The 25,341-nt window shown below is 48.8% G+C and overlaps 1 pseudogene; it reads right to left on the bottom strand.

The window, feature by feature from the left end:
• Nucleotides 1-242: 242 nt before the first annotated feature.
• On the bottom strand, nt 243-1,100 carry LOC122728654 (annotated as a pseudogene).
• Between the last annotated feature and the right edge of the window lie 24,241 nt (nt 1,101-25,341).

Below are 25,341 nucleotides of genomic sequence, written 5' to 3'. Positions count from 1 at the left end.
GAGAGAAATTTGGAACTGTACCCAAAGAGCTATAGAACTGTGTGTACCCTTTGATCCAGCAATACCACTGCCAGGTTTATATCCTAAAGACATTCCCAGCAAGAGAAAAAGACCTATTTGTACAAAAATATTTATATCAGCTCTTTCTGTGATTGCTAAGAATTGGAAATCAAAGGAATGCCCATCAACTGGGGAATGGCTAAACAAGCTGTGTTATATGATGGTGATGGCATATTATTGTGCTATAAGAAAGAGAGACAGTTTACTTCGGCAGTGTGGGCATCCACTGAGTGGCTTGGTTTGGAAGTATTATTTGACCGTGTGTCCCAGATCATAAGCTTCTGGTCGTGGAGCAGGTGCCAAGAAACATCTTCGACTACTGCTGCGTGTCCTGTGAATATGGTCTTTGCATCCACCACTTTACCTTCCTTTGGAACTGCACTGATGTCCCACAAGCAGATGGTATGATCATCTGATTCACTTAACAAGTGTCCACTGAGATTTGAGTTCCATGACAGCCCATAACCCTCCTTCTGATGTCCACGGAGACGCAGGTCTGGGTTACACTCCCCAGAAGGGTCTGGTTTTGAAGGGTGCTTGGTGTAGTCGAAAACAAGGACATCACTGGATGGAGTCTTTGTTGCAATAATGCAAGGATTCTGGGGCATATAACGGGCCCTGTTCACTTCGCCTTCATGGTTAATTTTGATTTCAATTTCAATTTTCCCACTAACAGCCAAAGCCTCCAAATTCTCCTTTCTCACTGTCATAGTGAGAGGCATCAAACTGAGCATCATCATTGGGAAGTTGCACACTGGCTATCACAAGATGATTCTGTTCATCAGATGTGTGTGTGTGTGTGTGTGTGTGTGTGCGCCCCAAGGACAAGTCGATGAATGCTGAAATCTTTCCCTTCAGGTCTGGTTACATCTGGAAGCCACTGTGCAGTCAGGCTGGGCCACTCTAGGGCATGGGTCATCACTAAGTCATAGAGGAAAGGAGTATTTTTTTTTCCATATTTTATACTCTTCGCTGATCACTCGTTCTTCTACAGCATCATCAAAGGCTGCTTCCTTGTCGGCCATGGCGGGCGGAGAAGCTGACAGACGGAATGACGGGCGGAGGGGGCCAGGGGTTCCCGGGGTCGAGGCACCGCGAAGGGGGGGTGAGGGTGAAGGGGTGGGGGATGGGGAGGGCGCTCGATCTGCGTGCGGCCTCTATTGTTTCCTCTATTGTGCTCTAAGAAACAATAAGCAGGATGACTTCAGAAAGGCCTGGGAAGACTTGTATGAACTGATGCATAGTGAAGTGAGCAGGACCAGGAGAACATTGTGCAAAGAGACAGCAATACTGTTTGATGAAGAACCATGAATGACTTAACTATTCTCAGCAATACAAGGATCCAAAACAATCCCAAAAGACTCATGATGAAGCAGACTATCCACCTCCAGAGAAAGAACTGATATTGATGGAACACAGACTGAAGCAGGCTGTTTTTCACTTTCTTGCTTTTCTTTTGAGTCTTCTTGTACAGAATGACTAATAAGGTGATGTTTTACATAATCACACATATCTAACCACATCTGATTGCTTACCGCCTCAGGGAGGAAAGGAGGGATAAAAATTAGAACTTAAAACTATAAATGAAAATGTTTATTACCTTAAAAAATAGAACCAAATGAAAACAGAAACCTCTTTCCCTTCCAGAATTCATTTGGTGGCCTGGACATTTTGCCAGCATGAGCACTCCCTTTAGGATTCTGATGGAAGGGGTGGAGGAACAAGAACAGTAAGGGATTTAGAACTCACAGTGTGCTAGTCTTTCCTCTACCAAATACCCATTGGACCTTGGACAGGACTCTTTGGCTCCTTGGGCCTCGGTTTTCTCTTCTGAAAAATGGGTAAGTTAGACAACTTGATGTCTAGGGTATTTGTGACTGCATGATTTCTTATCCTGTATGATTCTCATCTGTGCCTTCCCATGACATTCTCACACAAGAGACATCCCAGGTGTGAGGACTTATGATTATACTGTAAGATAGAGTGGGTCACTGAAGGGTTGAAAGTGCTACCTCTATGCCAACTCTCTTGTCTTCTTCATGAAGAACTGGTCTCATCAGACAGGTCCTTGGGCTTGTCTTTTATTCTCACTCTTCTTTTCCTACCTGGAAACAAGAGGACACCCATAAATCAGGGAATGGCAAAACCCACTAAATGGAAAATTCCTGTGTCACAAGAAATGATCAATATGAGAAATTCAGGGAATGATGGGAACATGTATGAGTTGATGCAGAGTGAAGCAAACAGAACCAGAAGAACGTTCGTTGTGCAATGACTGTATGGAAGGGGATGAAACAGACTAATTTGGGCAATTTCTTTTGAAGGACTGACGATGAAATATCCCTCTTTCCTCATAGAAAAGGAAGCCAGAGACCGTGGTTAGAGTATGTAGTATCTGCCTGAAGATGTGGTCATTCGCTCACTTGAGTTTGCTTGCAGGGTTTTTTTTTTGTTTGTTTTTTGATACAAATAGGGCCCAATGGGTTTAAAGGAAGATGGCTATGATGTCAAACAAAATCTACCTTTAAAAAACCCCAACCATACACAACCCACTGTTGGAGCCAACTTCTTGGGTCTTTCCATTGCTCTCAGAATTATCCCTAATTCCCATTCTTCATGGTTTTCATGATTTGTTGCCCCACAACAAACCATTGTAAGAATATTGACTTTAACACTGGAGCAGTGAGGAGTTGAAGATCAGAGAACCCAAAGTAGTCCACGATTTCCTCAGTGCCACCCAGCTCATTGGCCATCTCCAGCACCTGCTGAAGACATCCTCATCAGTGCCCTGACTGACTCGATGAGAGTCAGCCACAGCGAAGACACTATTGTTTTTTCATGGAATAAGAATTATAAATCCTTTTTTTGACTTTTGCCCCAAATTCTGTCTTCTTAAAGTGTCAGGCAAATCTCTCCAAAAGAGGAAAAATGAGAATAAATTATGTATTTGTGTTGTGGTTGGTGGGTATGAGGGTGGTCTGGACCTTAATGAGTAGTTGTCAGATTTATTGACTGAAGGTTTGCAGTGAAGAGCCCCAGGGATTTCTGCTTGATTCTGTGCTGTTTAATTTTTATTGGTGACTTGAATAATGGCATAGATAGCAGATGACCCAAAGCTGGGAACAATCCCAAACACAATGAGTTAGGATCTCACCAGGTCTTGACAGGTTAGAGTGTTGGGCTGACTCTAGATGGAATTCAATTGGAATGAATATAAATCCTTAAAGATGATGTTTTAAAATTAACTCGATAAGTACAGGACAGAGGAGCCGTGACTGGAGAGCAGGTGGAGAAAGCTCTGGAGCTTTTAGTGAATATTTATCTGATCCAGGTTAGGATCGGGGTGTGGAAGCCTGCACAGCTATTGCATTCGGAAGGGGCAGAGGGGGCAATGCTTCCCTGATAGACAACAGTCCCGACCTACCCTGAGGGGAGGGGCCAGCATGGTGATGGGTCTTCAGTGGATCTCACAAGGCAGTGAACTGGGAGACAACATTTTGGTAGAGAGATTGGGCGCCCGCATGATAGCTGGCTTCACTCGGGAGAGGTGTTTGCCTCATCCTGGTCGGCCCCAAAGGACAGATCCCCAGTCCATGGGTGGGGGACTGCAGTGGGCCGGGCTCCCTTCTGCTGGCCGTCTCTGGAGAGGCTGACGCGTCACTCTGCTCCTCAGTTGTCCTGGGATTCCTCTCTGGGATGATGAGGCCCTTCCAGCTCTACCTTCTCTGAGCTCTGGTTCCTTCAGGGTTGGGAGCTCCCTTGTACCTGCGAGTTGGCAATTCACCAGGAACTTATAGTCTGGTAGGGTTGCTGGGGCTCTATGAGGCTCCTGCCAGTGATCACACAGCATGTGTCAGAGACAAGGAAGGGAAGAGAAGAAGCATTTATACAGCACCTCCTAGGTGTCAGGTGCTTTTTACATCTCCTTTGATCCTCACTTCAACTCTAGGGGTAGGTGCTGTTATTATCTCCATTTTAAAGGAAGGAAAGAGGCTAAGTGACTTGCCTGGGGTCACACAGTAAACATCTGAGGCAAGATTTGAACTCAGGACTCCAAGCTAATCAGTCCATGCTCTACTAGCTTCTTTTCACTATGGATTTATCGTCTATGAAAAACTAGCCTCAGACATCCTGGGCCCTGGCCTGTGGGCCCCATCATCCTGATTACAATGACTTCCACTGGTTACCTAGAGGCCTTGGCTTACCCTCCCCCCACCGGGAGCCTCAGCACTCACACAGGCTGGCTTAGGGAGGGAGTGAGGGTGTGACTAGTCACAGGGAAGCTTTTCCAATTTTGACTAAACCTGTGATTATTTTGGTGTAGAAAACCTTCGGGTAAATCCCCTCCAACCATGCAGGTCAGATGACTCAGCAGTTCAGTTAGACAGTTACTGGGGCTTTGCCCAGAGAGGTTCAGTCAGGACTGACCAGAGGGGTCTTCAGCCAGGTCCTTCTCCACCTCTCCTTCCAAGTCTTAGAGCCGAAAGCAAGGCAGAAGCTATTGGGTCCAGCACCATCATTCCCTAGATTAGGAAACAGGCCCAGCAACGGAAGGGATTCGCTTAATGTAATGTGGCCAGAGCCAAAATTTGAACCCAGGCCCCCTGATCCCACAAATCATGGAGGCCACAACCCACCTTCAGGGCCGACTGGATTCATGGCTACCTCAGCTTCTTAGGCAGGGATGTGCTGGTAAATATTTAACAGCAGGCTTTCCAGATTATAAATATACACAAGCATACACACATATGGATGTATAGGTCCAACACACTTTTCAGTCTAATTTTCATGATTGGCACTCTTTTAAAAAATTTTTTTTTGGTGAGGCAATTGGGGTTAAGTGACTTGCCCAGGGTCACACAGCTAGTAAGTGTTAAGTGTCTGAGGTCACATTTGAACTCAGGTCCTTCTGACTCCAGGGCCGGTGCTCAATCTACTTCGCCACCTAGCCCCCCCTTGAGATTCTCCTAAATCAACAGAGCCTTGATTTGTACTTTGCCCATTTCCAAGGTGTAAATACTCCCACTGGAAATTTAACAACCAGCTCTCCTGAGCTGAGCACAGCCCCTGCTCAATCACTCCCTTCTCGGTGGCTATCCATAATAAGGCTGCTTCCTCTACCTAAGGTCCTGTATGAAGACAAGTCTGAAGCTGGTGGAGTTTTTGCTTCTGGGCAGCTCATCTCACTGGGGTGAGCTTCATCTGATTACTGCCAGTCCAGTCACCACCCCAGGCCCTGGCTCCTGGGATGGTGTGTCTGCAAAACCCTCCCCCATTCCCGGACTTCACTGAGTGTGGCTCATGTCCAGAGAGGCGCCTTGGTCCCTCACACTAATTAAAGTGTCTAAGGAGGGGGCACACTGGCCCTGACCTTGACACGGCTCATCTTGGGCCCCAGTGGGAGGAGGCATCTCCCAGGGACACTCCTGAGCTCAGCAGCTCTCGGCCACCTCCCACGGCTCCCAGCAGGCCTCACCCTTTAAAAGCTGTTTTCCTTTGCCTTTTAAGTCGCAGACCCAGCCTGGCAAAGTGAAGCTTCCTGGATCCTTTAAGGATATCTATTCCCCAGCTGTCAGCGAAATCCCACCAGTCACAGACAGGGTCTGTTTGGAAGGCTGCGCCTGTCCTCCCGTGCACGAAGGGGCCCTTATTATTGGGGGAGTTTCTGCTGGCTCAGGACAAAGCAGTTCTGCATCAGACAGGCCCATCCGCAAGTGTCGGCCCTCCCTCAGCGTGTGCTCAGCTGTTCTGCTGAGAAGAGACAATCCCCAGGGTAGAGGAGCTATAAAGATGATCCCCCAAACAATTGCTTAGTTTAAGCTGTTTCTCACAAGTACCAAGAGTTGGGAGCTGTTGTTTATGAGGTTTTTGTCTGTAGATCAGGGTGCTCTGGTCTGCCCGGGGTCTTAACTCAGAAACTAAGCAGGCTCAAGCCAGGTTAAGCGACTGACATTGTCTCCACTAGAGAAAATGGTGGATGTTGGGGGGGAGGCAGCATGGTCCAGGGCTGAAGTAGCCCATGTGGGGGGGGGTGCAGAGAATAGGACCCTGGCTCCTTCCACACTCACTAGGAATGGGACTCCCAAGAGTCATTCCATCTACCATAACCTGTTTCCCTGTCTGTGAAATGGAGGGAATTATACTTGTTTTGCCTGCCTCCCGAGGTGGTTGGGAGAAAGGCGATTTACAGACACATCAGTGCTGTCCAAATGTGAGTTATTACTATAGTTTATTTTTTTTTAAGCAAGCCTTTAGGAAAGGATGAAAACACACGAGCTCAGTAGCACTGAGCCTTCCCAGTGCCTGGAAGAAGCAGCCTGGAATCAATCACCCATCAGCAGCACATTCCACTGGGGGGCTGCTGGTGGGAGAGGGGGCACCGCACAAGGGCCCTGAGCCAAACAGCCCAGGCTCCATTGAAGAAAAGCCCCCGAGGCCCTGATCCACGGAGGCAGACCCTGGAGATGTTGGGAGGTCGCTGGGGGAGGGAACTGGGGAAGTTCAGGTCAGCTCATTTGATGTTCAGAGGCTGGTGAAGGGAGAGGGAAGAAGCCATCTTTGGTGGCTTGCTTTTAAAGCTAATTACTCTCGCTAACCAAGTGCTAATCCCAATTGTTTCCATGTGCTAAACAAGTGCAAATGTGATCTAAATTTAGGCACTCTGGGGCAAAGCCCTGATGACCCTGCCTTTGTTACAGTTCTCACCGGGATCTTTCCAGCTCATCCTTAGTAAGGGGGAAATCTAAGCACATAGAGCGGGGCTTTATGGAGGATCGGGCCTTTGGGGCATTTATCTGGACCAAACGTGGAGACAGGAAGGGAATCCCAACGTCCCGTCTCCCCTGCCCTCTCATATACCTAAGGCCCATGGGGAGGAGGGGATGCAAGGACGGAAAGAGGCCGCCCAGAGTGTGGCTTTGTCTGCAGCACCCAGAGAGAAGCAAACACTTTATTTGCACAAAGACAGGCTCTAAACCCTGGGGGCGGCTGGATCAGCTGGAACATCACAGTGGCCTCCAGAAGGGATGGACACTGTGGGGAATTGTGCCAGGACTCTCTGCTATAGAGAAGAAGCAGGCCAGGCTGATGGGGCCCAGGATGCATCTGCAAGCAGCCAGGGTTGCCAGGGCAACTCCTTGTTAAGATGGAGGGGAGGGCTAACCTCTGCGGTCTCCATCTTGAGGAAGAGAGCGCCGGTGCCAGTGCACGCATCCCACGTATGCATGCATCAGGGGGCGCTCACCCACTGCACCACTGGGGCAGGCAGGAGGGACTCAGGCCAGGGGTCTGTGCGTGCGCCCAGGAAGCTGAGATCTGGACCAAACAGCCACAGTGCCCCTCAGGGTTGAGCGGGGCTCCTTGGCATCACAAACCTGCAGGCCACCTTTCTGTTACTTCCCCCATTCTCGGCTGGCTTCCTCCGAGAGGTTCTCAATTAGGAGGTGCTGCTCAGCTCGATGGACTCCTAATGTAGCCATGGAGACGCATTATACAGCCAGCATCATCAGCCCGGGCTGTCCCCAGAGTGGGGGCCAAGTCCCAGTAAAAGCCCTAGCCCTGAGTGGGGGATGGACCTTGATCTCTGTCGGTGAAGGCGGATGGTGGTGACAGGTGACGGTGGCTGTGTGAGATCATACGTTCGGTCAGCAAGCATTTATTAAGCACCTTCGGTGGGGCTGGTGAATTAGTCATTATTAGTCACCATCCTTCACTCTTCAAAGGACTTTTTACTGGCTTCTTTAGGTATTGATTGGATTCTCTCGTCCTCTGTCATTCCCAGGACAATGTAGCCTTCCTGAGGGCAGGGACCACAGCCTGAATTTTTGAGATGGTTTTGTGTTGATTTAGCCAAGGGTTGGATGTGTGAGGGAGAAATCGAGGACAAAGCCAAGGGTATGAATTTGGCGATTGGAAAGACGACAGTGTCCTGAGGAGAAATGGGGGAGCTGAGGAATTTGGGGGATTTTTTAGGATGTTGAATTTGAAATGTCCAGTCGGCAGTTGGTGCCATAGGGTTACACCGCGGGTAACAGGCTGGGTCTAGGCCACACGGCAATGGTCGTTAGGCCCATGGGAGCTTACCCAGGCAAGGAGAGAGCAGAAGAGAAGACTGACAAGGAGACACCCTTGGCAGAGGCTCGCGAGGGCCTTCAGAGTGGGCAGAGCACAGTGATGACGACTATCTGCCATAGAATTCTCTCGTCTCTTGTAGAGACAGAGGGAACAGAGCTTTCAGTTCCAGGAGAATTTCTCAAGCACTTTCTAAATGTGGTGTAGTGGACAGAGTGCTGGGCCTGGAGTTCGGAGGTCACCTTCCTAGCTGTGTGACCCTGGGCAAGTCACTTCACCCTGTTTGCCTCAGTTTCCTCATCTGTAAAATCAGCTGGAGAAGGAAACGGCCGACCCCGCCAGCTTCTCTGCCAAGAAAACCCCAAATAGGGTTACGGAGAGTCAGCCACGCCTGAAACAACTGACCAGAATGTGGGTCACTATATGTAGGCTGAATATGGCGATGCAACGGGCACTGCCCCTGCCTTCAAGATGTCTCTACTATGGTGGGGAAAACAAAGGCATGGCCACACAGCCTGGTGGAGTGTTTGTTGATGCAGAGTTGAGAGAGAGCAGCATTCGAATCCCACTTCTTACCCTTCCTGACTCCATGAGACAGGGCTGCCTCTCAAGGCCATTGTGAGGACCCTTTCATGTGATGACTGTTGTACTTGTGGATCCTTGTCCACCTTGCACAGCTAGAAAAGGACCAGCTCTTGCTTCCAAGTTCTAAGGGAGGCGCATGGCAAAGTCCTCTGGGAAACTCAAGGAGGACGAGCTGCCCGAGGGTGGGGCAGGGGTAGAGAGGGGGCCTCCATGTCCTCTACAGCCTTTCAAGGGCGGGAGGGCTTTCAGGAGGGGAGCCTGCTGTGGTGGGGGAGGGCCATGGCAAGGATGGGGAGGCCGGGAGCTGGGAGAAGGCAGGGTGAGGATGGGCAGTGGGGAGGACTCCAGGAAGGCTGAGTCATGGAGCCTGTGGTGGCGCAGCCCCCGGGAAGGACAAGGTGTTGGCACGCCTGGGCAACGCAGCCACCTAGGGCCGCCCCCTCCTTGGTCTCTTCAGAGGGAGCTTCTCCCTTCCTCTTGAGAAAGTGAATCTGCATTTGCTTAAGTGTCCTGGGCAGCTCTGTGGGGGGCCGGGACCCAGAAAAAGTGAGAAGCCCACACCTACGGACATGGGCCTGGCCTGGCTTTCAGCTCCTTCCCCTCCCCTCCCATGACAAACCACCGTCTCCTCCCTGACTCCAGGGCCCTTCCCACTGCCCTTCTCGCCCTCCCCTTGTCAATCTGCCCCTCATATCTGACAAGCTCATCAGTGACCAGCAAGGGACAACAAGGCTCCACCCTTAAAATGGCCTCCGAGCCTCAGTCTTCTTATCTGTAAAACGAGGCTAAGTGTAGTGCTATTTTAGAGACGGGGTAGCTAAAGGGCTTTGCAAAGCCCTACAGAAACAATGTCAGAGGATAATAGTCGTGGTAACAGTGACTGTACCACTGACAGAAATAACAAAGGAGTACTTGCAGAAACGCTTTGTCTCTGGCTCATGTTTTCTCAAAGCAGTGCCTCAGCCCAGGAGCACCTGAAGTGGAGGCCAAAAACAGGCACCATGTCTGCATGGGGCGGGGGGTAGGCTATTTGGGGATGCCCCGGAAGGCCCCACGCCTCAGCAGCGCCCATGGGCAAGGCCTGCTCTGCTCAGCTCAGCTCTGACGGATGGCATGCATCCACACTGATCAGTCCCATTTCCTCTAGCTCTCTCCCTCCCTTTTTCCACTGTCAGTCTGGTGAGGAAGTTCACTTTTCTGCCACCCAGAAGGCCAATGTCATCGGCAGAATTAGACCAACAGGATCCTTGACGTGATGCCAAGAAGCTCCGCGCTCCTGGATGGCCTGATAACCCATCTCGTCCTTTCTCTTCCAACCTCTGGCTGAGGCTCTGAAGTGAATGACCCATCAGCCGGCCGTTCCCCGGACTCTGGGGCATCTGGGGAAGCCATCATCTCTCACCAAAGCCCCGGCCGGCCCTGCCACCCACCTCTCCCTTCCCGCTGCCACGCGATGGCCGCGCAGGTTGGCAGCATGTGTTTGCAGTGTGGGCCTTCCTGATTCACCCCACCCCTCGTTCTCTGCCCCAACACCTCGCTCACCATCCCCACTGCTTTTGGTCTCAGTTTCCCTTCTCTCTGTCAGCCCCTACTCTCCCTTCATCTTCCTCCTCCTGAAGCAGAAGACATCATTCAGGCTTCACTGACAAAGCTGAAGCTGTCCATGAAGTGCTCTGGCTTCTCTCAAACCCCTCATTGCCACCCCCCAAAGCCCCCATCTTCTCCTTTGCTCTGCTCTTGGGCGAGGAAGTCAGCCCTTCACTTGAGCCCATCCCTTTCCCTTTCCCCCGAAGCCTGCCCTGTCATCTGTCCCCTTCCCCTAATTCTCCAGGGCTTCGCCCCTTCTTCCTGCAAACACGCCAGGGTCTTTCCCATCCTTAAACAGAAACAACTGATCAAACGCTGTGGTCTATCGTACCATATCCTTGAGAGAGGGGCATGGGCTGGATCTGGGGATTTCTCTGGCACGGGATGAGTCCTGGGTGTCAGGAAGCACCATCGCTGTGACCCAGAGCACGGAGAGGTCCCCCCATCAGTCCAGCATCCCATAGTCAGGATATGTTTGGCCCCTTTGGAGCTCCAAATCCAGCTGTCTGTCACCCGTGCCATCCTGAGTCTTTTCGCAGACAAACTCTTTGGGGAGGGGGCACTGTCTAGGCCCGGTGCCTCTACCTCCTCTCTTCTTTCTCACTTCTCAGCCCTCTGCAGTCTCATCGTTCAAGCAAAACTGCTTTTGGCTAAGTTACCGATGACCTCTAGGTTGTAAGAGTTGATGATGAGCCTCTCAGTCCTCACTCCATCCCATCTTTTCTTCCTTGGGTTCTCATCACACCACAGCCTGCTTTCTCCTGCTCTCTCCTGCTCTCTTCCCTTTGCTGGATCATTATCCGTGCCTCATGCCTTCTGCCCTTTGTGTTTCACATTCTTTCTTAGTGATCTCAGGAGTTCCCTCACATTCTCTCTCTCTTTGATCTCAGAATTCATTGGTCATCTCTAGGCAGATGACTCTACCCAGTCCTAGTCTCTCTCCTGAGTCTCAGATACTGCCTGTCAGATAGCTCCACCTGGACACTTCACAAACTTTTCATTCAATGTGCCTTCAACAGAACTCATGTCACACTCCTGCCCCTCCCTGCCATACCTTCTTTTCTTCCCCATTTCCCTATTTCTGTTGAAGACCCCACCATCCTTCTAGGTCCACACGTTCCCAACGTGAGTCATCCCTGAACCTTCACTAATCCCCATCCCTCACATCTAATTATTTGAAAAGTCTTATCCATTCCAGCTCAAACATTCCATCCCGTGCACTCACGCAAGCACCATACCAATTTTATTTCTCTCTCCTGATACCTGTTATTTCTCCTTGGTTGAATATAAGCTCCTTGAAGGCAGGCACGTGTTTTGTTTTTTCTCTTTATATTCCTTAGCACCTACCACAGTGCCTGGTGAATGATAGGGATTTAATAAATGCTAGTTCTATGTTGAATGAAAGAATGTGTCACCAGTTATCTTGGCCTTTGACCTTTTTATTAGCATTCTAATGGAAAGGATCAGGGATTCTGTAAGGTCACTTTTAGGGAACTGTAGATTGATGAATTGTGGTAGCTACAAAATGTAGCTTGTCCCCTTTTGACCACCCTTTGGTCACAGGTCATTCCAAATTTGACTCGGGTGATCCCTAAATCATAGTCAACCAGTCATTGCCCAACCCACCCTCAGAACCTCTCAGGTTCTGGATGGACCTGCTTGAGCATGGGTTCCACTCACAAAGCCTGGGACGCCACACCATGGAATGGTGGTGAGGGACTGGGCAGACTGATGCAAGCTGGGAGCCTGGATCATCATGAGAACATAGAGCATGGGCGAAACGACTTGGAAAGAGTCGGAGAGAGCTCTTGCCTTCTCCTTGGGCAGACTGAGGAGGGAAATAGCTGACAAGTCACACTTGTCTTCATGTGCCAGGGATATTCGATCTCTGAGGGGTTTTTGACCTCTGCTTCCTATGCGGGTAGATCCCGGAGGATCCCACAGCACTGCTTCATTCAGTTCAGGTCCGTCATTTCCTGGAGTCCTAACATGGCCCCTTCTGGGTATTTCAGCTGCACGCTTACCTATTGTTTGTCTCTGTGCTTTTTGCTTGATTCCTTGACAGTTTGCTGTTCAGGTAGAACTAGGTACTCTCTGAACTCACTTTTGTATGGCACAATTGTCTCAGTTTACCAAAACAATTTGAGAAGACCACTGAGTCAAGCAGAGACAGATTTATTTCATTCTCATGAGAATGAGCGACCCCATGCAAGAGATGACAAGCAAGCTGATGAGCTCATGAGTTGGGTTTTTATGGAAGTTTGAGGGTGCAGTCCCCTTGTGCACAGAGTGAGCTCACAATCTAACTTACAATTCTGTCTCAGTATACATGTCCAATGCGTGATCACAGTATGGATGCATGCTCAGCTAGGTCGAAGAGCTGGGGAAAGGAGAGGGGGAAAGGGGGAAGAAGGGAGAGATGGTACCAGGAGCAAGGGCTTCAGAATGCAAGCAAGGAGAGGTAGTATCAGGATGGCTCTGTGCTAACAGGAGACAACTCTCCTGCTTGGTCACAGAACAAGGGGGGAAGAAGTGTGTTTTAGCAATGGAATGGAATATGGACAGAATGGTCTAACAATAACAGGGACTGGGGCCTCAGAGTCTGAACTGACTCAAGTCCACCCTATCCCACTCACTTTCAATAATGATAATAATAAAATTAATAATTTTTCTGGGGCACGTTCCTGTTTTAAAAGCACTATATATCATTTCATCCTCACAACAACCCTGGGATGTAGGCATTATGGGTTTTTTAAAGATGAGAGAACTGAGGTTGAGAGATGCTGTGACTTGTCCATAGACAAGTGAACCGGCAGGTTTTCAGTCCTTCTTCTTAACTGCCCCCTGACCAGCTCCAGCCGTACTTCTGTACCCCCATCTCAGAGATTCTGTGGCTCTAGATGTGATCACATTCCTGAGGATGGTGAGGAGTAGGGGGCAGGCTGGAGGGCAGGACTACAGGTGTTGGGACAGGGGTGGAAAAAGACCAAAGGAGGCCGTTCTTTCTGCACTTTTTGGTGCATCTTGAAGATTGACTAGAGTTCTGGCTTCACCCCATAGGGAGTAGGGGCCAAATGAGGTTTCTAAACAGAAGGTAACATGATGATTAATGTGGACTGACTAGATCAAGGAATCAGAACCCCAGAAGGTAAGCTACTGGAGTGATCAGTGCCTGAATTAAGAAGAGGCCAGGGTAAGCCTTTCTGCTACCCTAGATGGACATGTGCTCTGAGCCCACCATCCCATCCTCCTTCTTTGAGAACATGACTTTTGAGGTACAGTTCACATGGAACACCAGGGTCATCCACCTGGCAATGGGATCATTGAATGACTTAGCCAAACAACTAAGAGGGAGCGGGAACATGAAGGACAGACAGAAAAGAGATGGAGGGTTGTTACATGCCATGGGGTGGGGGAGGCCCTCATGCGCAGATGGGGTGTGTGGCTACAACTTGCTTAATGAAGCATTTTTCTCCTGCCCACTAATTGTTTTCTTTTCCCTTTGGGAGGAGAGAGGCAGCCAAATGCTCATTAAACATCAAACAGGGAACACATTCACGTCGCTTTTATAGAATCTGCCTTTCATTTCCCAGATCATTTGGAAGTGGGCAGATCCATACACGCCAAGCATCTCCACCCTGCCCCATCTGGGTAGTGAAATGGCACGAGTGGGCTCACTGAGGGCTCACCTGAGTGTTCTAGACCTCCCGGAATGGATAAAATCTAGCAGGAGAGGGGGGGTTATCAGCCCAGAAGAGGAATTGGTGGGGACTATGAAAGGGCAGGTGCGATCTGAATAATGTTAGCGGACACATATGGAGCTTTAACATTTACAAAGAACTTCCACATTCAGTTCTCTCACTTGAGCCTGACGGCGACTCTGTGAGATAAAGTGCCTTCCATAAAGTCGACGTTCTGCAGAGGGGGACACTGAGATGTCTAGGATCATCAGTGTCAGCACTGCAAGCCACCCTGGTGGTGACTGAGTCAACCTGCCCCATCTGAGGGTATCCCGGGCTCCAGAGGTCAAGGGACTTAGCCATGAACCCATTGCTGGTAAGCAGCTGAGGAGGGATCGGAAGCCAGGTCTTGTAGACTCATAGTCCGGCCATCTCAGCCCCCACCCCCACACTGCACTGCCTCCCAAAGAGTCTGAATGAGTGTCCCGGGTTACACAGCTAATGTCAGAGACAGAAGGCAGACCCAGCCGAGACTCTCCCGATGTGTAACTTAGCAGTGAGGAGCAGGGGAAGAGACTTCTGCCGGCTATCTGAGCTCTGCTTTTGACCTTTTCAAAAGTAACATGAGTTGGCTTGCCAGGATCTGTGTTAATCACGCTAGATTGAAGAGCAGAATTTTCACAGATATATCTTGGGAGTTTCCTGAGCAACTGAGTGAGTGTTGTATGTTCTGCTGGGATATCTCAACACAAATGTAATGGACCCACCACACTGAATGACCACCTGGACCACTATTTAGGTAATCAAGGAAGCTCTCTTTTATTTACATCGTGCTGGGCAATAACTCTGGGAATTAGTCAAGTCCCTCTCTCACCTAAAGCTCTCATGCTTCATTGAGAGATGGAGGTGAACTCAATTTTTCTTTTCTTTTTTGACATTTTTAAAGTATTTTATTATTTTCTTGTTACATATAAGGAGAGTTTTCAACATTTGTTTTCATAGGATTTTTAGTTCCAAATTTTTCTCCCAATCTCCCTTCCCTCCCCCTTCCCCAAGATGGAAAGCAATCTGATATAGGTTAATCACATTAAATATATTTCGACATTATTCACATTATGAAAGAATAATCAGAGCGCAAGGGAAAAACCTCAAAAAAAGAAGGAAAAAAGCAGCCCCAAAGTAGAAACAGTTTGGTTCAATGTGTATTCATAATTCACAGTTCTTTTTTTCTGGATGTTGAGAACTTTTTCTATCATGAGTTCTTTGCAACTGCTTTGTATTGTTTCACTTCTGAGAAGAGCCAAGTCTATCACCATTGGTGAACTCAACTTTTCAAGGGTGATACTATAAGAGTGCAGTTGGGGAAGGTCCATCAGCTGGGTAGACTTTGAGTACAGTCGGCTCAACGTTAGGCCTCGATCAGCTGTACAAAGCCAGGCCTGCCCAGATTCAGACAGGCCATAATTTTGTCCAGACCTGGCACATAGTAGGTGAGCATCATGATGATGACGACGATATAGCCCACAACAGCAACAACCACCATTTATATAGCACTTTAACATCTGCAAAATGCTCAGCCAAGATTGTCCCATTTTATCATCACAACGAGCCTGGGATGTTGGGACTGTTGTCACTATTTTATGGCTGAGGAAATTGAAATGGAGGACTGTGACTTGCTCAGGGCCACACAGACAGTAAATGTCTGAAGAAGGATTTGAATTCAGGTCTTCCTGACTCCACGTTAAGCACTATGTCCACAAACTGGGACATCAATAGGTCTTGGTCATTTATAGGGAATTCCCTTTCCATTTGGACTCTGTAAGATCTCCAAAATATTGGTAACATCTTTGGTAAACACAGATTTCCTTTTTATGCATCATTTGATATTTTGAAAATGAGAGGATTATTGAATGCAATTATCTCTGGTTTTGCATGTCCCAAGTATTTTGTAGAATCTGAACATATGGGAACATCTTTTGGGAAAACAAACAGCCCATAGACTGCTTTCTCTACTGAGTCAAACATTTTTGTTTTGGTTTGTAATCAGTAAGCAGGGAGTATAATGGGTCAACCAACTGTGTGATTCTTAAGGACTGCTGGCTCCAGAAAACTGTTTGGGAAAGCCTCCCATTTATTCCCTGAGTTTTCATCTTGCCATCCTCCTTTACAAGAGGAGAGGCACAACGGCTGAGGGCACAACTGATTTAGAGACAAACTATTTATAAATCAAGGCTGAGGAAGCTGGCAGAAAATTACAAGCAGTATCCACACCCCCTCCCCAAAATGCAGCAAAAAGCCACAGAGGGGAAAATGAGCCTGCATCCAACTGGACACGAGCCTGAACCAGTCGAGGTTATCACGAGAACATATGTAACTGGATCGAGGCGGACAGCAAGTAGCTGGGAAATGTCACAGATCTGCCAGCATTTCAGCAGCAATCTGCTCTTGTCATCGATTCAGTAACCATGGGAACTGTGCTTCAGGGGAAGAGGGGTTTCCATTCTTCACAAGTTCTGGGATTTCCCTGGTATGGAGGCTTGTTTCCCCCATGTCCGGATCTGATCATCCCATTATCCAATATCCTCATTAAGAAGATGAATTACTAAGAGTATTGAAATATTTTTCTTCGCACTGCTCAGCTTTGTGTTGCCTGTCCCAGAGACCCCATCAACCGGAACATGCCTCTGTTCTATCTCCTAGGGCTGTGTGCTCCTGAAGAACCATCCTCTGGCTAAGATGAATCACGAACAACCCAAATACTGGTTGAGCAGCAGCTATGAGCAGGTGAGGAGTCTGGGAATGGCAGTCCTTTGTAAACAGTGTGGAAGCAAGGGTTGGGAGGGGTATTTGAGTCATCAGCCTTCCATTGGGCAGCGTGCTTTATTCCCGATCTTTCCAGGTGTTACTGAACTGCTCCCATCACTGTTAAGGGCCAACTTGTTCTTCTTGCTCCCAATACTGGGAAGATATTAAAGACTGGGGCCAGATATTAAAGGGCCTAATTGCAATTTAGGACATTACCTGAATGCATTTTTATTTCCAGTACTAACAAACAGCACAAGTGATCCAGGCCACCTAGATGTTGTACCGTCAAACTGCTGGGGCTAAAAGAAGCAGGAAGATTTCATTGGGACCACCATTTCCTCAGGGAGGGGGAGCTAAGGAGAGAGAGAGAAGGGAAAAGTGTGAGAAACTGAGCTGAAGGGGACCTCGGAGATCAACAAGATCAACAGGAGGGAAAGCAGCTTGACCAAAGTCACATGACTAATCAATGGCAGAGAAAGGGATTGGCCTCAGGTCCTCCGAGGCCACACCTAGCACTTCTTTGTCTAGACCACTCTGAGAGAGAAGGTCATAGCGGATTCAGAATCTGAAGGGACTGTCTTTGGAGTTCATCTGGCCGGGATCTGGGCCGGCCCAGAGCGGGGAAGTCCCATAGCTCGGAAGCCACAGCATTGGCTTTCAAAGCCCCATGTTCTGACTCCCTCGCTCCCCAGAGAAGGGGAGACAGCCTCAGTGTTTAACTCTCTCTTGGCTTTATAATCATCTGGTCTGCAGCTTTCACCACATCTGGATACCTGTTAATAGGGGACAAATACTTTTAGCTCAGAGGGCTTGGGCTTCAAATCGGTCAATGAACTTCAGCACTGGAGTCCCCAGTGATTAAACTTCAGGGCAAAAAGTTATCCACAAGAATGTGTTTGATTTTTTTTTCTCTTTCCAGGATTTTTTAACCTAGTCATTAGCCTAGAATTATTGTTTCCCTCATTCCTCTGAGAGGTCATTTTGACCTTTTCTATAGAATACATTTTTATTGGCAGTTGTAATCATAGTTGATAGTCTTATAAATGTTAGGGAATAAAAATTAGTAGGAATGTCAGAGCTTTTATTTTCTGTGTGGAGTGTGCTGCATATGGGCATCCCCAAACGGAAAAGCTTATTTGAATATCATTAGAATGAATTACCATACATTTGGTCCCAAATAAACTCTAGCCAAGTCTTTAGTACATCCCCAATTATATTCAAATGATACAGCCAGAGCCACTTGGTTAGGGAAGAGTCCCTGTCCTAGCATTACATTCATTTGGCTTATTCCCTCAGGATGAAAGGGAATAAAGAGCCTTAAGCTAAATGCTCCCTGGGCTTCCTGTCTCCTTCCTAAAACCCCTCATTAAAACCATCTCAATCAGCCAAAGAAAAGGTTCATTGACAGTGTGAAAAATGGCAGCATTGCTGACTCCAGTTGGAGAAGCCTTAGAGACCACTGCCAGTGTGTACCTGAGAAAACTCCACCCCTGCCTGGGCCTCAGGAGTCTTTTCTGTAAAGTGAAGGGGCCTCTGCACTGCCTCCCAGCTGTGTGAGCCTAGGGACAACTTTGGACTTGGCTCCCAAAGGAAGCTCTCACCAGTGCCCAGTGTGACCCCATTATGACTTGCCTATGGCTGAAGGGTCCTGGCCAAGTGCAAGTCATGGGTCTGGTCTGTCTAGGATGAAGTCCTTAGGAAATGACATTTTGTTAGTCATTTATTCTTAGGGATAGAAAGAAGCTTAGAGGCTCCCTACCCTCTCACCCAGTGCGGGAATCTCCTCCCCAGCATCCCCTCCAAGTGACCAATAAACCCGTGATGAGGAAATCATTCCTCAGAAGACAGCCCATTTCCTTTAAAACCATCCTCAGTGTACTGAAGCCTTCCTCGCAGTGAAGCCCAGTGTCCAGCTGGTAACTGCTGTCCACTGCTTGGCAGGCTGCTCCCTGGAGCCAAATGCAACAAAGCTGCACCTTCTTCCCGGGGCCAGCTCTTGTTTTGTTTTGTTTTCTCAAATATTCCAAGCCACAGATTTAGGTGGATAATTGGGACCTTACCCACAGTGGGTACTTAGCATGTGTTTGCTCATTTGTACAGCTATTCTGTCACATCGTAACTGGGTGAGCAAAGCTATCCACGTGTGTTTGTGTGGGCGTCTACACAGGACACCCTCACTCCACAAAGCAGTTGGTGCAGCGCCTATACTTTTGTCCCAGATTCTTCAGACTCTCTGGGGCGGGGTGGGGGAGCCGATGTGAGCTCTAAAGGGAAAGCGGCCCAGCTGGCTCCAGGGAGGAGGGGGCAGCCATCGATGCAGGCAATGCCTGGGCAGTGCACCAATGCACATTGGGAGTGAGCCTTTGGAGATCCAACGTGCTGAAAAGAGGGCGAGGAGCCAGGCTTCCCCTTAAACTAGCGCTTAGCATTAGGTCCATGCAGAGGAGATGGATGTGGTGGGGGAGGGCAAGAGAAAGGAAAGAGAAAGAGACAGTCAGAGAGAGAGAGAGAGAGAGAGAGAGAGAGAGAGAGAGAGAGAGAGAGAGAGAGAGAGAAAGAGAGAGAGAGGAGAGATGGGGAGAGAGAGACAGGAGAGACAGGGAGAGACAGAGAGACAGAGACAGACAGTCATAGAGAGACAGATGGGAGATGGAGAGACAGAAGAGAGGCAGGGAGAGACAGACAGAGACAGACAGTCATAGAGAGACAGATGGGAGATGGGGAGACAGACAGAAATGGGAGAGAGGCAGGGACAGACAGACAGGTATGGAGACAACATTCAAACAACCATGTACAAAGAAGGTACAGACCTGACACACTGGAGATAGTCAACAGAGGGTAAGCAGTACCATTAAGGGGGCTGGGGAAAGGTTTCTTGGAGAAGGTGGGATTTTAGTTAACTCAGGGAAGCCAGGGCCACTAGGTGGAACCATGGTGCATTGAGTTCCAGGGTCCAAGCATCAGAGAGACTCATCTTCCTGAGTTCAAATCTCACCTTAAACACTTACTGTGTGGCCCATAACACACCACTTAACCCTGTTTACCTCAGTTTCTTCATCTGTAAAATTGACTGGAGAAGGAAATGGGAAACTGTTCTAGTAACTTTTCCAGATGGTGTCATAAAGAATCAGACACACCTGAAAAATCACCAGAGGCTGAGGAAGGCCAACACGAGGACTAAAGGACATTGTGTTCATTAAGCACATACCTTGTGCTAGGCACTGTGCCAAGCACTTCACAAAGCGCATCTCATTGGATCATCAGACAGAAGAATTCAAGCAGGGGAGGCAGCCCCTGAAACTCTCTGGACTTGAGAGAGAGGATGCTGAGTGACATCACTGGAATGCAGGGTCTATGGAGTGGGGGCAGGCGATACAGGGATTTAAAAACCAAGGAGGGGATTTCTTGTTGGGTCCTGGAGGCCATAGGGAACCACTGAAGGTTATAGAGTAGTGGCATGGCCAGATCTGAATCTTAGAAAAATCATTGTAGTGGCTGAACGGAGCAGGGAGGGATGGAGGCAGGCAGACTCACCAGCAGCTATTGTAGTTGTCTAGGTGTGAGGGGATGAAGGCTTGTACCCGGGTAGGGCAGGGTCAGAGGAGAGATATCACAAGGAAAGAGTCTGCAGGACTTGGCAACACTTAGTTGAATGTCTGGGCCAACAGTTCTTACTCTCTACTAGGGGTTAAGCAATTATTGTTGGCTTAGAGAACCCAAGCAAGAAATATATCTGCTGTGATGAGATAGCGCCTAATGAGTGACTTCTTAATGTAATCCTCCATTCATCCATATGGCCTTCATTGCTTAATACATTCATTCGGTAATACACCCATTCATTCATTCATTCAATAACCAACTCTATGTAAAGCACAGCCTAGGCACTTAGGGAGTGGTTGGAGTAAGACTTCTACAGAGACACAATACAAATATAGTAGTTATCCCTTCCACATCACAGGGGTTAAGGCGTGGCATCTCCCTGTAAAATGTTTGCCCCCCATTTGTACCACAGAAGTCTGGGTTTCTTTTTTCTTTTTCTTTTATGGGGGTTTACAGCACCTTTCCTGTAAAATTTGGGTTAAGGACTGGTCATAGACTTTGTGTTGTCTCCTGGGCTTTGCACGTCATCTGGGGCTTCCACAAAACTCCCCCAAATTCCCATTTAATTTCTTATGCCAAACCGAAGGATATCAAAAGGGCAATGGGGAAAGTCGCAGTGTGGAAGGGATAATGGTAGAGGACCAGAGATGGTGCTGCTTTTGTCTTTGTATCTCTGGGCCTATCAAAGTGTCTAGTACAGAAATGCTTATTGATCAATGATCAGCTGCTGCTCAGAAGAAGAGAAAGCCCCTCCCAGCTTCCCAGGACCTCCAGGACATGACTGGCCATTCTAAGTATCCCTGACAGGAAGGCTCATTCTAAAGGGTCTTCAGCAAAGACCAAGATGGTTGAGAGGTTGTGACCTGCAGCCCAGTGGCTCCAAAGGCCGATTGATCCCTACTTCTGATGGGTCTCATGGGATGGTCATAACAATGAGACCATCTTTTCCCCTTTGGTTGACTTCTGGGGAACAGGGCAGGGAGAGGGCCATAGGATCATCTTCCCATCCTGGATGATAGGGCAGCACAAACAGAGCCTGGGGGTGGAAGCCTTGGGTGCTATCAATAATGGAAGATCATAATTAGATGGTCTTTGTTTCTGTCAATCAATGAAAAAAAGCTGCAAAGAGGAGTTCCAAGGGGATTCTGGAGAGGAACACTGGCTTCCCCAGCAAGGAAGAGGCGCAGGGAAACACTGGCCCAACCTGTCAGTGTCTTTGGGAACTAGAAGCCAGGATGTTTTGGTCATGCTACTGCTAAATGAAAGTGTGTGTGTGTGTGTGTGTGTGTGTGGGTAGGCTCTGTAATTAGAAACAACAGCAGGGAAAATGATAATCTGGTTAGGAGCCATCTGCTCCGACCGAATCTCCTTTGCCGTTCCGCACACCCCGCCTTGCCTTGCTGTAAAATTCACTTGTGTAATGAAGGTGAACACAGCGACTATGTACAGGGGAAACACATCTGCTCTCCCTGTGGTGGGCAGGCTGTGTTTGTCCAATTTACACAATTGCCTTTGTGGAAAGTGGACAAACAAGCTGGTTAATGGGCATTCTAATAGAGGGAAAGCCTTGGCAGAGAGCAATTTTTAGATGGCAGTTATACTGCTGTGTCTCAAGAGAGCTTGGAAGTGATTCCTGAGGTTGCAAGGAGGCAGTCAAGCAGGAAGGGTCAGGTGGGCTGAGACAAACAGCAAGAGCCCAGAATGGGGTGGGAGGAGTTCTGACCTGAGCATACCTGTGTGTGCATATGAGTGTGTGTGCCTCTGTGTGTGTATGTGTGCCTCTGTGTGTGTGTGACTCTGTGTGCCTCTGTGTGTGTGCCTCTGTGTGTGTATGTGTGCCTCTGTGTGTGTGTGTGCCTCTGTGTGTGTGTGTGCCTCTGTGTGTGTGTGACTCTGTGTACCTGTGTGTGTGTGCCTCTGTGTGTGTATGTGTGCCTCTGTGTGCCTGTGTGTGTCTGCCTGTGTGTGTGTATGTGTGCCTCTGTGTGCCTGTGTGTGTGTGCCTCTGTGTGTGTGTGCCTCTGTGTGCCTGTGTGTGTGTGCCTGTGTGTGTGTATGTGTGCCTCTGTGTGTGTGTGTATGTGTGCCTCTGTGTGTGTGTGTGCCTCTGTGTGTGTGTGTGCCTCTGTGTGTGTATATGTGCCTCTGTGTGTGTGTATGTGTGCCTCTGTGTGGGTGTATGTGTGCCTCTGTGTGTGTGTGTGCCTCTGTGTGTGTATGTATGCCTCTGTGTGTGTATGTGTGCCTCTGTGTGGGTGTGTGTGCCTCTGTGTGGGTGTGTGTGTGCCTCTCTGTGTGTGTGCCTCCGTGTGTGTGTGCCTCTGTGTGTGTGTATGTGTGCCTCTGTGTGTGTGTGCCTCTCTGTGTGTGTATGTGTGCCTCTGTGTATGTGTGTGCCTCTGTGTGTGTTCGTGTGTGTGCCTCTGTGTGTGTGTGCCTCTGTGGGTGTATGTGTGCCTCTGTGTGGGTGTATGTGTGCCTCTGTGTGTATGTGTGCCTCTGTGTGTGTGTGTGTGCCTCTCTGTGTGTGCCTCTGTGTGTGTGTGTATGTGTGCCTCTGTATGTGTGTGTGTGTGTGCCTCTGTGTGTGTGAGTCTCCACAAGCTCCTGGGGAGGGGGTGAGGATGATGAGCTTCTGATGGTCAGAGGTGTAACCAGGGAGCAGTCACAGGAGCTTTGCCAGATCGGAGAGGGCTTTGACAGCCCTTGGACTCCTTCGCCAGTGGAGAATTCTACGCCTCTTTAGTAAGACTATTTCGTGACCATAGGATACTGTGGCCCAAGGCCTGCCTGCCCACTCCCAAGCTTCTCCAGCAATTTGTATGGACACCCACTGACTCTGGTTGGGGGCATGTTTTGTGATACTTGCTCCGTGTATGAAGAAGGACGGCCCCGCCCGCAAAGAGCCGAGGAGACAAAGAACTGGTCTAAGCTTCCATGGCAGGGGCAGCCGTCATTCAGTCTGTGGCTGAGCACGGACCCGGCCCAGCTGTGTGCCAGGCAGCAATGGGGCACTGGGACTCCGGGGCACTCCCTCCTCCCCAGGAGCTGGGGCAGAGAGCGGAACAGAAAAGGGGAGGCGCACTGCTTGGCCTTGGTGTACTCCTTTTCCTCACTTGTAAAGTGGAGACAATGGCAGGCCCCATCCCCCAGGGCTCTGTGAGGCTCAAACCAGACCCTGTTTGTGAAGTGCGCAGCTCGATGCCCAGCCTATAGCTGAGGCTCCTGCCTTCCCCTCCCCCATCTCTAGATTTGAGCTTGCAGACAAGGAAACTGAGGCCCAGGGTGGTCAAGTGACTTGCCCAAGCTCCCAAAGGTAGGAGGTGGCTGAGCTGGGATTCAGGCGCTGCCCCCTCACTGCACTCTGGACTTTCTTCCAACTCTTCATCATCTAGACAATGAGTCTGAATGTGGCTGCAGCTAATGGAGAATACAATTTGTTCTCCTTCAGCCACTTGGTATTTTGAAGGACAATTAGCTCACCTGCCTTTCTCAAAGCACACTCTAGTTTGTTGATTGCATCTCTGTGAAGTGGGCTGAGTGTGCCTTCTGGAGCCCTGATTCATTTTTCACACTAGGACCCTGAGGTTACCTCCCAATCTTGTTTTCTTTTGTTTGGGGGGCAGTGAGGTGGATTAGTGGATAGGATGGGAGGTCAAGAAGCAAGAAGACCTGAGTTCGAGTCTGGTCTCAGACTCTTACTAGCTGGGTGGTACTGTGCCTCAGTTTCCTCAGTTGCAAAATGGGAATCGTCATAGTATCTACTTCCCAAGGTGGTTGTGAGTGCCAAATGAGACGTTTGTACAACCTTTAATACAGTTTCTGGTACAATAGCCATTTGATAAATGCTGATTCCCCTCCCCCACCCTTCTATCACAAAAGGCAAGAACATTAAAAAGTAGGAGGAGAGTAACTTGTCCCAAGGTGCTTCTCTGTGAACTTAAAGAATGATGTAATAGCGACGTTTGGAGTCGATAGATCACAGGGAGATTTGCCAGGCACTTCACTTACATTATCTGCCTTCGTTGGGATAGAGAGTGGTGGCTCCCCACCACAGGTCAGATGGTGGCTCGGAGGGGAAAGGCCCTCCCTCCTTCCCCTTCCCCACCCCCATTTTCCTGTTCTCCTTGAAGAAAAGCTGGTTGATAACTGTGAATTGCCTGCAGACCTGCGTGTCCAGCCTGTGGTGAACGTTGCCATCTGGTACTTGTGCCGTCCACTGCCATCTTGACAGAAATGTGTTTTTAATGGGGAGGCCTGCTTTCCCTCTAAGGGATTGAGCATCTAGCAAAGATCATTCAGTGTTCAGCAGCTCAATTGTGGCTTCTTTTAATTTCCAATTTTCCCATAACCACTTGCGATCAGCATTTCTCTCTATGCTAATTGCCTCATTAATAGGCTCTGGGAGAGAATGTGTGAGGGCTTTGATAGCTCTGGGGGGTGTGGCAGATTCTCCCTTTCTGATCCTATCTGATATTCTCTTATCTGCTGGCTGTGGGCTTGTGTGATTTGGGCCACTATTGGGCTCTTTGGATCAGGCCCTTGAGGCTGTCCCAGGAATTGGAGCAACTGCTCCCCCAATGTCAGAATAGATAGATAGATAGAGCATACTTCAGTAGAATTAGCTTTGCTACTTTAAATATTTAATTTTTATCATTAAAATTCTGAGAAAGGGTACATAATAATGTGAGCTACGTGGGAGTCAGTGTTGGTACAGGAAACAAGTACACAGAAAAGTGACCCATTGGCAACATCTGGTTATCAGCTGAGGCAACAACCACTGTTCTCATTCAAGACACACTTAAACACAACGGATTAAGCTCTAAATCCAAGGACTGACTTTAGACTTGGATCCAAGCTTAATCTCATTAAAAGCTACTTCTAACGAGGTTGTGAGATTTGACTCTTGTGGTGTGTTAAATAATTTTTTGCTTAATGTAGTTTGATTAAAGCG

This window comes from Dromiciops gliroides, chromosome 5 (genome assembly GCF_019393635.1).
Source record: "Dromiciops gliroides isolate mDroGli1 chromosome 5, mDroGli1.pri, whole genome shotgun sequence".
Classification (NCBI taxonomy): Eukaryota; Metazoa; Chordata; class Mammalia; order Microbiotheria; family Microbiotheriidae; genus Dromiciops; species Dromiciops gliroides.
This window is presented reverse-complemented; position numbering and strand designations above follow the sequence as displayed.